This window comes from Lissotriton vulgaris, chromosome 5 (genome assembly GCF_964263255.1).
Source record: "Lissotriton vulgaris chromosome 5, aLisVul1.2, whole genome shotgun sequence".
In the NCBI taxonomy this organism is placed as follows: Eukaryota; Metazoa; Chordata; class Amphibia; order Caudata; family Salamandridae; genus Lissotriton; species Lissotriton vulgaris.
The window spans coordinates 541,227,577-541,241,399 of NC_141693.1; the positions used below are offsets into that span (position 1 = coordinate 541,227,577).

General features: G+C 42.0%; 1 protein-coding gene across 3 annotated transcripts in view; it reads left to right on the top strand.

Moving 5' to 3' along the window:
- SLC16A12 (solute carrier family 16 member 12) overlaps positions 1 to 13,823 on the top strand; it is an 812,734-nt gene that overhangs the window by 394,609 nt on the left and 404,302 nt on the right. For all 3 annotated transcript variants that reach the window (XM_086921988.1, XM_086921986.1, XM_086921987.1), the window contains exon 2: positions 198 to 263. The gene's annotated coding sequence lies outside the window, so the exon portion shown is untranslated. The remainder of the gene's footprint in view (positions 1 to 197; positions 264 to 13,823) is intronic.

Sequence of the window (13,823 nt, forward strand, 5' to 3'; positions counted from 1 at the left end):
ACCATTCCCCCATAATCTACCAAAGACTCTAAATACCTATGAAACGTCCATACAATTTTGATAATTAGGAGCATATGTACCCGTTGAACATGACAATAGAATTATGGTCTTAATCTTTGATTGGGTGGTTTGTATTTATGAACCTTATGCCTTATTGCATTTATTTATTCATTGAGACATGTATCTTTTCTTTGCAGATACCATTCTGAAAACACAGATGAAGGGCCATTACAGCATATGATCCAACTTTGTAAAAATAAACGGTGAGTAACCTGCTAGACACACGCACAGCATGGTTCAAGGCATGTACATATAGAAACTATGACAAACTGAACAAACAATACATTACCTTGTGTCATACCAAGTACATCATCAATGTAATGTACTAAAAGGTAGAGAAATGCAGCTCCTGATTCTTCATAGGTAATGGAGATGGCGCTGGTCTATTTTAAAGATGGGTACCGTAAAAACAATGCTCTTTGTTTTCATTGTCGCCATCAAACAGAACTGCGGGGTTGTGGTAAATGGAATGTCCAACTTGCCACAGCTTGAAAGGTGCAAATGAAACAGACTGCACTGTCTGCCACAAGCTCACACATCCTTTGTCCAGACCATTGGAGGGTTGGGTAGAAATGGGCATTGAAAGATATGTTGCTGATTCTACTTACAGGGCCAGAATGCCCAGTGCGGCGTTTACAAGCAATGTATTCTTACTGGCATGAGGGCAAACTAGCAAGGCTAGGTTTTTTTACGCTGCTGTGAAAAATCAGCACCCACCGCCTTGCAAAACGGGGGCTCTTGGTTATGACACCAAAGCATGCAATTATTGGTAAATGGAATGGTGTTGTGTATAATATGTAAACTCACACTTGATTTACACAGCTTATTAACCTCATAGGAGCGTCGAACGTACAGCGCCCAGTGCTGAACGTTCGAAGAATGAATGCTGGACCGTCGGCCAACGGTTGTGCGCAGCACTGGCAAGGTAGTGCTCGCAACGACCGTTGGCCGACGGCAGCACTTAAGGGGTTAATAAAATTTGTAAAGCAGAGCATAGCATTTACACCTTTCAAGAAGTGTACCAAATTAAGTATGAGGCAAGAAGAGCTCCAGAAGGCAAAGAGTCGATAAAGTGAAGCTAGGCCCAGATGTACTATACCCATGCTCAAACGTGTAATTTGAACCAACTGGTTTACCATGGGAATGCATTCCTCAATGCAACTTATGTGCAACTGATGCACTAATAAGTCCCATCGCCACCAGTACATTTGCAGCGGGTTGCAAAACAACCTTCCTAATGAATATTTGTTTGGCATACTGCATTTGCAGCCATCTGTGGATGGCTAAAAGGAGGGATAAAGGCCTGCTAGAGAAATTTACAGTCCCAAACCAGAGGAATTATTTTAAAGCAGTCTGTGTCCATTTAGTGGTCCGGTGCTGTTTTAAAACAGGCATTTGCAATGCAATAGGTCTCGCATTTACGCAAGTTTAAGCTATTTCATTGTAAATGACAAAGCCTTTCGTTTATGTTTTTAAAACTAAAACAAAAATAAAAGGCATTGTTATTTGCAATGTCAATAGCTCAACCTCGCGTAAATGCGAGAACTATTGCATTGCAAATACTTGTTAGATTAGTGAGTGGAAACGCTTCCCTTCTGCCCGTGCGGCAAAGTAATGAAATAAACAAGTGCGGCCGCTAAAGTGAAAGCGAACCGCGCTGCAAATAAAAAAAATATAGTGCTTACCAACTTATGAAGGAGACTGTGTAACGGCACAATTAAAAGATCCAGTCCTCATGGGAGGTAAAAAATGGCGACATGGCGGTAACAAGAAGGCACTAAAAAGCCTCATTATCAATTGGAACCCAGCATTTACCAAGGACAATGAAAGTAGCCAATCAAAAATATGGGTGGAGAGAAGGCGAGGCTTCCACAGCAAACTTGACTACTGCAAGCCTCGCAGAGTGAGCAGAGCATGCGCGCTGACGCTAGGCTCGACCTAACAAACTCATGTTTGGGAGGAAATTGGGGGCAAAAGGCAGTGGTTTTGAGCGCTGCCCAGTGGTCTTTTGACCACTGCCTTCTCCCTCTGAGGCTACCATCAACATTCCCAAACGGGAAGATGTCCCACAGGGACAGCTTCCCGGAACAACTTCCTGTTTTTGAATAAGATACCACCCCCTGTTGAGGTTTGGTTATCTGGTCAATGGTGTACAATCATAATTGTGGTCGCAAACCATTGACTCATTTCTCTAAGAATCAAAGATAGAAGGGGGACACCCCTTTCATGGCCCCTCTTATTTGAGATTTGGACAGGGCCACAACAGGCCCTTTTATGTTTCAGAAAAACTTTTCTGACTTGTAAAAGGGTTTTTTAAAATAGATCCATTATATTGTGCTGTCACAACCCTATGATTTTGCGAATCACAGCCTTTGCTACAGTACCTCTGAACATCAGGAACCTAGGTAGATATTACAAAATGATGTCTTCACAGTGTTCTGTAAAGATAAAAGGCCTGAGTTAGTCAGGGTACCAGAGGTAGGAGACTCATGATTCTTGATGTCCGTAAGGGTAAGCCTGGTTTAAAAGTTTGTATTTTTTTCTTCCTCTTTTTCATTTTGTATGGTTTCCCAACACATTCGTTAATATGCCAATAAATATATAGATGTGATTATGGGCAAACCAGGTCCTCTGTTTTTACTTTTCAGATCTTCCATTACTGTGTGAAAGATATTGTACAATGCATTAATGATTTTCAGCACATGTAAGGCCTCTTCTCGTCGTATGGACGACGAAGAGAAACCAATCACGATTTGGGAAGTTAAATAAAAACAGGAAATAATCAGAGAACGTTGTGTTATGAATATGGAAGGAAAGATGAACCTTTCATTGCAAATCGATGTAATATGGTACTTACTGCCTTGTAAACATGATATTTACCTTTTTGTGTGCGGAACGGTCAGTTAAGTGGTGTGCATCCTAAAAGAGGTTCACGTGGGTAGTTTTAGAAATCTATCGTCTATGGATTCTTCAAAGCCACAGCATGAACACCGGGTTCGAAATCTAGTCATTTACTACCTTTACATCACTGAAGTGAAAAAAAGATATCTATTTTTCACTGCTGTTGTGGCATTGGCGTCGGCGAAGCAATTGCTTCCCCACCTCCCCACCTCTCATGCTTCTACAGAGATCCATACGAAGAGGGCCTCTGGACCCTGCACGTGCTGCTCTCAGGTCAGTGCGTACGGCAAACCTTCGTTCCATGTCAGCCAATAGTCTGTGCAGACCTGTAACTGACAGGGAATTTTTCTGCGAGCTGCAATTGGCTGAGCCAGAGACGCTGCCAGCATGGCACAGGCTCCCCATTCCCTTATTGATGCATGGAACATGGGTCAAGTGGTGGAAGGGTATCGGCATTTTATTTTTTAATATTGAGCATGGAAGGGGAAGGTGTAGATGCGGATTTGTTGGAGGGAGTGACAGGACATCAGGGCATCAGGCTTTGTTATAAGAATATATGGGCATTGCAGGGTGCCATAAAGAGTGGGTTGGGAGGATTGTAGCACACCAGATTCTTTTTTGAATATTTGGGTAAAGCTAGTGAGCTAGCAAAGGTGTGAATGGAGCATGGTAAGGCGGCAGTTAGGTTTTCGTGTTTTTTTTAAAGTATGGGCAGATGGTGGCGGGGGTGAGTTACAGGGCAGCAAGTATGTATATTTATTTTACAGTGTTCATCGGAGCATGGGATGAAGAAGGTGCGGCGTAGCTCCTTAGGACTCCCTTACACAGCTGATCCCAAGGATAACATGCACAGCAGGAAGGGCTTAGATGCGTCATATACCACATACACTTGAAGATGGGCAGCTGTAAATGCTGTGGAGTAATCATCTCGGAGTTTCAGCAGACATTGTTAAAAACTTAAGCTTCACATTGCCTATTTGGTTTGACTTGGAGCCCGTTAGTTGAAAACATCTCTATTAATGGCGGTTAATATCCTTATGTATTTATGTTTTATTCATTTAGAAAAGGTGCTTCAATAGTACAGACCTAACTCTAAAGGCAATGCAGCACTTCACAACTAACAGATAACGAAGAGCAGTAGGGAGATGGAATGAATGGTGAACATATTTACAGATAAGGCAAAATCTAAATTGCGAGGGTCCATCTTTATTTACATATTTAATTTATGAAGATGGTAGGATTAGAGAAATAGATGTCATGGCATGCAATACATTTTGACAGCGAGGAGGACATATCTTATCGTAATGTTATCTGACCAATTATTTATTCATTCCAACAGTTGGCGAAAAAAGCCTAATTGCTACAAAGTCTATTATAATAACCCGCTTTCAGATGACAGGTCACACTGTCCACCTGCCTGGCTTTCTACATACTCAGGGGAGTCAAGAGAAGTTGCAGAAGATGGGGCCAGAACTAAAGCCTCTCCAGGGACTGTGGAAGACGAAACAGGTGCTGGGAGATTTACTTTGCCTGTGTGAACTGGGTCCATGAAGAGACATGAAGGTAACATAAGGCAGATGAGGACAAGGGGGGTCAGCTGTAGTATTTACAAACTGTAAACCTTTTTGTAAGGCGGCGACGTTCTAGATCAACGTAGCATGACGTGTCTGGCATTAAATATACACATAGATGTATCAATGCCCAAGGAATGGACCTACTTGACGATGGATGAATGGATGTCGTATCCGTAAGTTCAGTGTGTTGCAGGTAGACTGAAAGTACGAGAAGATGGGTGGGGTAGCGGTGAAATATGAAAAAGACTGAGCTATTGGAATTTCCAGTTTTAACCAAATAATTGGTCCTCTTTTTATGGACCGCAAAATTATGTAAGGATGAGTCAGGTTGGCGGTCCATTGATGCAGCATAATCGCAGGCAGTGCTAGCTGTCTGTTTGTACTGGTGTACAGAATGGCATTGTGTAGAAATCGTATTCAACAATGTACATGCCTTTTATGTCATCTGTGGCACACTGGTGATGTCATGACAGGCATGAGTAGATTTACCAACTGACCCAAGTGTTTACCACTGTGAAAGAGTAGCACATGCCATTGTTTGAAATGTCATCAGGCTCCATTCCCAAAATAAGTGCCTACTTTACAATTTGCATACTGCACCGTAGTGAGCGAGCGAGCTCGAACCACCATAAGGGGGAACATTTTGAAAAAAGAGAAGAAAAATCGTGCATTTTCAAGAAAATTTGAGAAAGAAGGAAGGTTAATAAAGCAATTGTGAAAGTGCAGTTATTACATTAATAGATGCCATAACATACATAGCTGCTTATTCAGTATAACCACAGAGCTTCATACATTCCGTCCTATTACGCTGCTGAATTCAGACTATAAGACTTTCATGAAAATCTCAGCTCTAAAAATAGAAAACGTTGCACAGCAGTTGGGAAACAGCCTTCACAAAGCATTGGGAACCAAGCATTACCTTTACCACGTTTCCATTAGAACACATGTGACTTTATCACGCATGTCTTTTCACACAGTTTATAGTGTTTAGGTGAAACAGAATGTACTTAATATGCCATTTGATCAGTAAAATCTGTTTAGTCCCCAAGTAGAACAAACACTAGAAAACTTTTAAAAACAGAGATAACAATGCATTTCTGAGTACCTCACTCACAGTAATTTTTTATTTAACAAACAAGTAGTAGCATTCACTTTTTGTTAATGAAATCAGCACGTCTCTCTTTCAAACTTTCGTCTCTCTAGCAAACTTGTCAATAACTTTCATGTTGAAGTCCGGTATTTTTTGGACTAGCTTGCTCTCTACAGAGAGCATCGCTTTTCCATATTCAGTTTATGTATTAAAGTCAGCAAATTCAAGGCCCTTGTGGCCTTCCAGTACACAGGCATTGCGTACTGTACAGTCAACTCAGTTCTCAGCTGCTCTTTTTTGAGCATAGGATATGCTTGCCCAGCCTCATTCAGAGCACCCCCCGGGAAGGATTCATCATATTTTGCAAACTCTTGACTTTGCAATAATGTGGCACCCACCAAATGTTTAGTGAATGAAAAATGTTCTTGTGCCTGCACAATTACAATGTCACATATCTCCTTTGCAATTCAAACCAGAGAGGTGATGTTTTGCCTGCGGTTTGCAAAAGTAGAATGCTCCGGAAGTTTGCTCTCTAAATTGTCAACCCAATCTCTCACTTTCCTTATGCTTTGTACAAATGTAGTGGTATTTTCTTTCACAAAGACAGTATCTATGTCTTTTCCTTGTAACTGACTGTATAACACGTCAACACCACACATTATTTCATGAAATAAAAATGTAAGAACTGAAACTCTCTGTCTTGTAGTGTTCTAATAAAGCCCTGGGCTTCATTCTGACTTGTGTGATCAAACTCATCATTGGCTTCTATGGCGACAAAACATTTCTCAAGGCTCTCCGTATTTTCAAAGATTAGGTTGACTGTACGAATGTTAAAGTTCCAACGAGTTGAGGATCCCCTTTGAACGCTTTTGTCCACAATCTCATGAAGGGCTTCTTTTCTTTTGGGGGAACGTGAGAAGAATGCTGCCATGCCTCCTATATCCTGAAAGAAAATTTGTGTCTCTCTGATCTTTGATACTGCCTGTTGCATAATAAGATTGAGTTGGTGGGCATAACAGTGCACATAATGAGCATTAGGGTACACATATCGAATTCGTTTCTGTACTCCACTAAGGCTTCCACTCATTAGGGACGCACCATCATAGTTTTGTGCGATAAGTTTTTGTTTTTGAGGCAGCTCCGGAAGAATTAGTTCGTTGACACAGTATAGCTTCAGTAATGATTGCTGCACTAGTGTCTCTTAAATGTGTGCAACCATAGAACCTCTTCACAACGTTTCTGTCACTTTCAAGGTACCAAAACACTAATTCGGACTGTGTTTTAGTGGCCACATCAGTGGTGTCATCAGCCTGAATAGCCACAAAGTCTGTTTTTTTTGCAACTCTTGCACAATATGGCTTCTTATAATCTCGGGCATACACTCAAGGAGTTCATTTTGTATTGTTTTAGAAGTGCCCTCAAAGACTGTAGCACTTGCTAAATGTGTTTCCAAATCCTTGTCCATGCTTGCTATTAAATCCACTAGGCCTCTGAAGATCCCAGGTTTTGAGGAACTTTCTGATTCATCATGGCCTCGCAATGCCAGTTCGGAAGCACCACAGAAACTAATGCAATTAATTATCTTGGATAGAATTAGTCTGTTCTTATCAACGGCTTAATTGTGTTTTTGTATGGTTTCGCGATATGCATCATTTATCTGCTGCTCAATTGGTGCATCTTCCCCCAACATTGCCAGTCTCATCAGGTTTTCTTGTGTATGCATGCTTCTTTATTTTTTCCGACAAATGCTTCAAGTCAGTGATTCCTTGACATGTCCTAGAAAAGGCACCACCAAACAGCAAGCAGGGAAAGCAGAATGGAGAATTTCTTATAGGGCACCCTGTAAGCCAATCAGCTTTTGTGTACCAGGCATTTGAGAATGTACGTTTTGACATTTTTCCTCTGTCCTGGGAAGTTTTCTGCAGGTTTATGTCAGGCTGATGAGGTCCTAATTGCTTTAAATGTAGTTTTTCTTCAAGTGGCCGTGCCTGGAATGACCTTGTAATCAGCTCTTTCTTGTACTGTATTCATGATGGTGTTGCTGGCCTTACCAATATATATATTACAGAAACCTGACAATAATCAAAGTACAACGTATAAGGTGCAGTGTAATAATATCAAATTTCAGTATAAATACATATATCTTGTGCAGTATCTTAATACATCTCCAACAGCTCCCCTTTCCACAAAATGACTGCTAAAAATACAGCCTTACTGCCTCCTGCCTCTCTGTGCCATAGTGGTTGCTGGAGGCACTGAAACAGTCACTGTTTGATGGCCTTGAGAGTGACCACATACATAGCCTAACTCCCATGTAAAAAAAATATAGCATTAGTTTCCTTACCTTTAACACTGGTGTTTGCTGGGTGGTAGCCCGGGTGAAAGATCAGAGGTTGGGGTCCTCTTGTTGTTTGCCGAAAAATGGCCCCAAAATGTGGTAATGTTTCAGGTTGTCAGGCTTTACCAGGTGCTGAAAATGGAAAGATAACAATTTATTTTTTAAACCCGAGGGTAATCCAACAAAGACTGTGGGGAAAAGAACATAACGCTCCAATTTTTTCCTTGCAGTTTGCATGCAGCTCTTAGATGACAGTTAATAGCTCGCTGTTGTATGTTAGGATTTTAACTTACAAACTGCAAGTAACTAAAGGATCTCTCTGACAAAAGCAGTGACTCACTGACCTATTTACATCATATGCATTTTGTGATCTGCATCAGGTACATTTTCTTTGCAGCAGGCGCATTAAACTTCTGCGCTGCCGCTTGATGCTATTTCACTACTGGGACCACAAACATAGGCTAGCTCTGCCAGACTTCCAACGCACCTCCATATATAGGCCAACAACTGATTTTTCTATTTTTTGTATTATATAGCGCAAACTAGACCCGAGACATCGGGTATCAGAGCGCTTTGCATGAGCACCAGTTTTGTTACATTACCATTAATGCCTAAATAAACCTTAGAATAAAGCTTAAAATCCATGCCGGGGTAATTTGCCCCAACATTGTCAGGAAGGTGAAAACCACCATTTCCGACTAGTGCAAAAACATTTCTGCCGGTTTGTCAAAACATTGATGCAAAGTCAGAACAGGAAGGTATGAAAAATCTTGGCATATTTGGAGTTATGACAAAACCCCAGAAGGACCTGCATTTTCAATGTTTTCCACCTTATAAGAAACAGCTGTGATTAAATTATTCCACAAATTCTGCTGCATGAATGCGACCGACGTGTTTGTTATAAATGAAAAATTGCACGTTCTCCAGGTAATCCATTTCGAGCTAGCTAGCATGCCTGAAACTGGTGAGTCATCTAAGAGCAGTTCCTGAGACAACGAGGTAGTTTTAGTTACACAAAGCTCGCCATGAAGGGATAAGAAAAACATGAGAATTAGATGAACGTCATTGTCATATAGGGGAAAGAAGGAGAGACCACTCCTGGGAGAGACATAGAGAAAGTTTGTCAGAGCTACAAAAACAACGCCCACACACAGAGACACGCACACACATACAGACTCACACACACTCCCACACATCAATTCACACACACACACATAGACACCCCTCCCACAGACACACACACACGCTCACACACACATCCACACACAAACACACATCCCCGGGACATAAAGCACACAGTGTTGCATAGGAAGGCTTACAGAACTCGCCCCTCAGGCGGTCTCAATCAAACGTATATTCCCCCCTTTCTTCTTCCGGGATCGATCGCTTCTCATGAGCTGCTCGCCGGATTCCCAGAAATCAGATAAAACCAGGCTAGACATTCACTGGCACAGTTATCAAAAGCACATGCAGGGGGCAAGATAGAGGAAGATGAAAGTGGAAAGTGAACCCCTAAGTCCAAGCATTTATTTAACATTGATCAGCAGTCTGTCACCAGAGTCAAAGGAAGCAAATAATGTATGTATGCTGCTAAAAAAACCTCCAAAACCTTCCAACTTCCTCTTAAAGTACAATTGCAAACTTACCAATAGATCTGTTGCAGAGTGCGCACAGCCACTGGTTCGGGCACATAAAACCTGCGTAATAAAAAAAGCGGTGGAGCATCAGGGACTGTTGTGAAAGCACTCGTATTTCAAACTAACATTTATAAACAAAAAACAGCCACCTAGTTATCCATGTTAGTCACTCTGCTTCGTTGCTGCTAACATCGCCATAGATGAAAGAGTACAGAGCGGCATATTACCAACAACTAGCGATAATTATTGATATGTTGGTTTAGCGGCGATATTTTCATCGCCGAGCTGCGGCAATTTTTATTGCTTAGGAACCTTGCTATTATCAAGGTATATCTCCTAAGCGATAAAAATCGGCCGAAATGCATGAATATCGCTGAAAAGTCAGCGATATTCACGCATTACCTAGCTAATGCTCTTAGCCATGTTATCCACCTACCATTGGATAACATGGCTAAGAACTGCTCAGGGGCAGGTGTTAGCTTTTGGAGATATTCGCGCTTAGCCATGTCTTGATCTCCCCATCGGAATGATCTCTTTTGTAAAAGGTAACTTCCCTGTAAAAATCTGTGTAATTGGGCTCCATTCGTACTAAGAGGATCCAGCTAGCTTGCCAATGCTTTTTGGATCCCATCCCCATCTGTCCAAATTCCACAGTGCAGAAGGTGGAAAAGGCACTATTTCTGAACATGTTTATCGTTCATGTTTTGAGCAAATGGGTATGTGTTCCAATATGCATTTTTTGTTCAACACAAGTGTCTTAGAGATTTAACTAGAGTTTGACAAATTGGCTCTGTGAAATAAGGAGCTATAATTAGGGGTGGAAATAAGGTAGGCCCGGTCGTCCCAGTCTGCCCTGGGATGCTTTGTTGTGGGGATTTCATTCATGAACCCTGCCACTGGCACATTCCAGGCATCCTTAAGCCGGCGGTGATTTATATTCTTGTTCATCGCCGTCCTCCAGCTTTCTCCCTTTGAGGTTTTTGGACATTAGCATTCGGGTGCGCAAATAACTCACGAGTGGCAGGTAGCTACCTACTGTATTTGATAAATGGCTTTTGGGGGGTTTCACTGACTAAGGAGGGGAGTTGTGCCCAGAAGCATCCTAAATTAAAAGGTTGAAGTTTCATGTCACTTGTTTTAAATCTTCCTCTGAACATTCTGAGGCCTGGGCCCCTAATTTAAATGTTTTATTTGCATCTGTCTTTTCTCTCTAGAGCCTGGGCAAATAAGTTGTGACTTCTGCCACAGAAACATTGCGCTCCATTTTTTTTTTAATGTTATAGTCTCTTTTTGCCTAGTGGAATTGAGGCACGCATACTCGAGTGTTGTCCCATGTTTAAAATATTTCATACACGTCTTTAAATGAAACGCAGAAGAATAAACATGTATGTGCAGGCATGACCTAAGTTTCTTTTTCGAAATCAACTTGGGTGTGACTTTTTCTGTCACTTTTAGCAGTCATTTAGGTGATTTGTATTCATTTCCAATTCCTTTATAAGACAGTGGCACAGAAGCTGCCATCTGTTAACTGAACAATACCTGATCGCAGCCGTCAACTTTTTGCCTGGATCATAATTGAGGTAAGACGTTGTATGCTGTTACATAATATAGGTTAAATTAAATAGGTGTTGAAATTCCAGTGTACTGAACCAGACACCTATCGCCAGCACTTATTCCTAGTGTTAACCCATGTCACAGTATGCGCAATGTGTGGCACACACTATTAGCCCATATATTCGTGCCCCTTATACAGTTCATCAACCACACTCTATAATAATAAATAACTCAAAGAAATTTAAACCAGAAATACCTCTTCCGTCAATAGCGGTTCCACTATTATATCGTGCAGGAGTGGTTTCACTTCTTCATAGCGCCTGAATTACAGAGTACTGCAAATAGGTGCCTGGCAGAAAGAATACGCTTTGTTCAGGATGCTTGTATGAACCCTGCTTTTCAGCACAAAATATGTATACTTTTTTTTTATTAAGCATTGTTATTGCACTGTTCCTTGTCCCATAAGATAACTTTTCATAGCAAGATTGGATTGCATTGCTTCGGACTTATTACATTTCTGTCATCAGCCGTTGATGGTGTGATACCAGCCAGTCTATCACGGTTTGAACTGTGTAGTGTACACAATATACCGTCATGCAGCGCAGGCCTGTGTGTATGTATAGGTAGTGGGCCGGGGGGGGGGGGATTCGTGCTTGCAGTGGACTGGAGAGGCAGTAAGCCTACTCAAAAAAATGTGTGAAACAACAAGTTGATTTACACAGTACACTAGTACAGAGATATTGTCTAGACTCTACAGGCTTACTAAACTGTAGGCACTGTGGCCTTACCTGGTACTAACTAGTGTGTAGTGTACACGAGCAGAGCATGATAACAGCAACACAGGCATAGCACAGACAGTCGTGACGGTGAGGCGCCTCCGGCGGGAGTCACAGTCTGCTGCCTGCGCACGAGGCGAGCCCCAGAGATAGAGAAGATTCCGAACCGACGTCACAGCGGCTCTCGCGTCCCGAAATGGCCAATCTCTGCATGGCTTCACATGAAGTCACACTGGGATTGGCCATTATGCAGTGCGGCTGAGGCAGTGTGCCACCACCCACGCGCGGCATCCAATAATGGATTGCCTGCCCTGATGCGCGGTGGACCAGCCAATCATGGCGCTGCATGCAGCGCCAGGATTGGCTAGGGGGGCACACTGACTACTCGCCCAGTCGCCCTTTGTAACCCTGGGGGCTGCGGCATGACTAAACCAGAACCCCCTGGTCCCTCTCTCTAAGTGGAACTTCACAGGTAGTTTGTGCGCATGCTCGGGTTAGTTTCAGCCCCAAAATTCACTTGCGCACTACGGCACTAGTACTGTCTGCTGCAGCTGAGTGTGTGGACTGTCACTCAAGCTGCAGCAAGCCAGCCCCCCTGCGCACTCCGGATAAGTCGGGTGTTTCCCGGATTCCCGGTGGCAGCGGGTAGCGCCGCTTATAATTCATGATTGATCATGAGCATTGCAATATTTTTAGTTTCCCCTTGATTACGCGACTTTGGGTCCATGTGGCTTATGGGGGCTACGCCCCTACGCCCCAATGGACGCACCGCGGCTATAGAAAGACAGAGGGAATGGGCCATAGTAACCCTACGGCAGTGCCTGAGCAGATACCATCCTTATTGTATGGATTACATTCTGACCACTGAGCCGAGGGGCTCCTTGAGCCGGTTGGAACTGCAGCGGTCGTCCCTCAACCCATATGGCGGTTTAACTGCTGCTTTAGATGTCGGTGCGACCGACACCGACATGCTGTCGGTGTTGGTCCCATCGACATTGTAAACTTATTATAATAAAAAAGATGACATACATCTTTTAATTCTTTTTATAATTTTCAACGTATTGTACTATTTTACATTTTAACAAATATATTTGTAAAATAAAAATGTAAGTAATTTTCATTGTTACCTAACAAAAATACGTGTTAATTTTTTACTGTGAAAAAATAGAAGTAGATAATTTTTATTAAATTTATATAATGTACATTTGCAATGTTATTTTTCATTGTTTACAATTTATTATACATTTATTAACTCTTTAAAGTACATTATTTAAATTATTTTATCATTTTTGTATTAGTATATATTACATTTTTTTATACATTTTATATTATTTTGTAATGTGTTACAATGTTTGAAATTTTTTTTATAACATTTATCGACAAGTTTAACATTTAAAAAAATGTATTGCATTTTTTATACATTCATAAACTTTTTAAAATAAATTTTTAACATTATTGTTGGATAATTTGTATTAGTATATATTAAGGGTCTCAATATGATGTTGGTCGGAAAGCATTCTGGCTGACTCCTTGTTGGAATTGGTTCAGACCTACTCGGGTTCGGTGAGTACGACCGACCGATTACGATGTATCCAAACACTGTCCGGTCAGACTGCCCTTGACTTCAATGGGAGCCTGTGTTCCGACTGACAACACAGGCTCCCATTTAAAGAAGGGGTAGTTCAGGAAAACCTTGCACCCTGTCGCAGGCACCCCATGGTGCCTGCCACACTGTGCATGGTTGTAAAGAGGGGTCCCATGTGTCCACCCACGGGCCGAAACCAGAGGCCTCTGGGTGAAGGGGGGCCTGCTAAGGGCTCCCAAAGTCAGTTTCCAACCGTCGTTTCATATCAGACCGATTCGGAAAGGCTGTCCAAATACGATATCTTAATA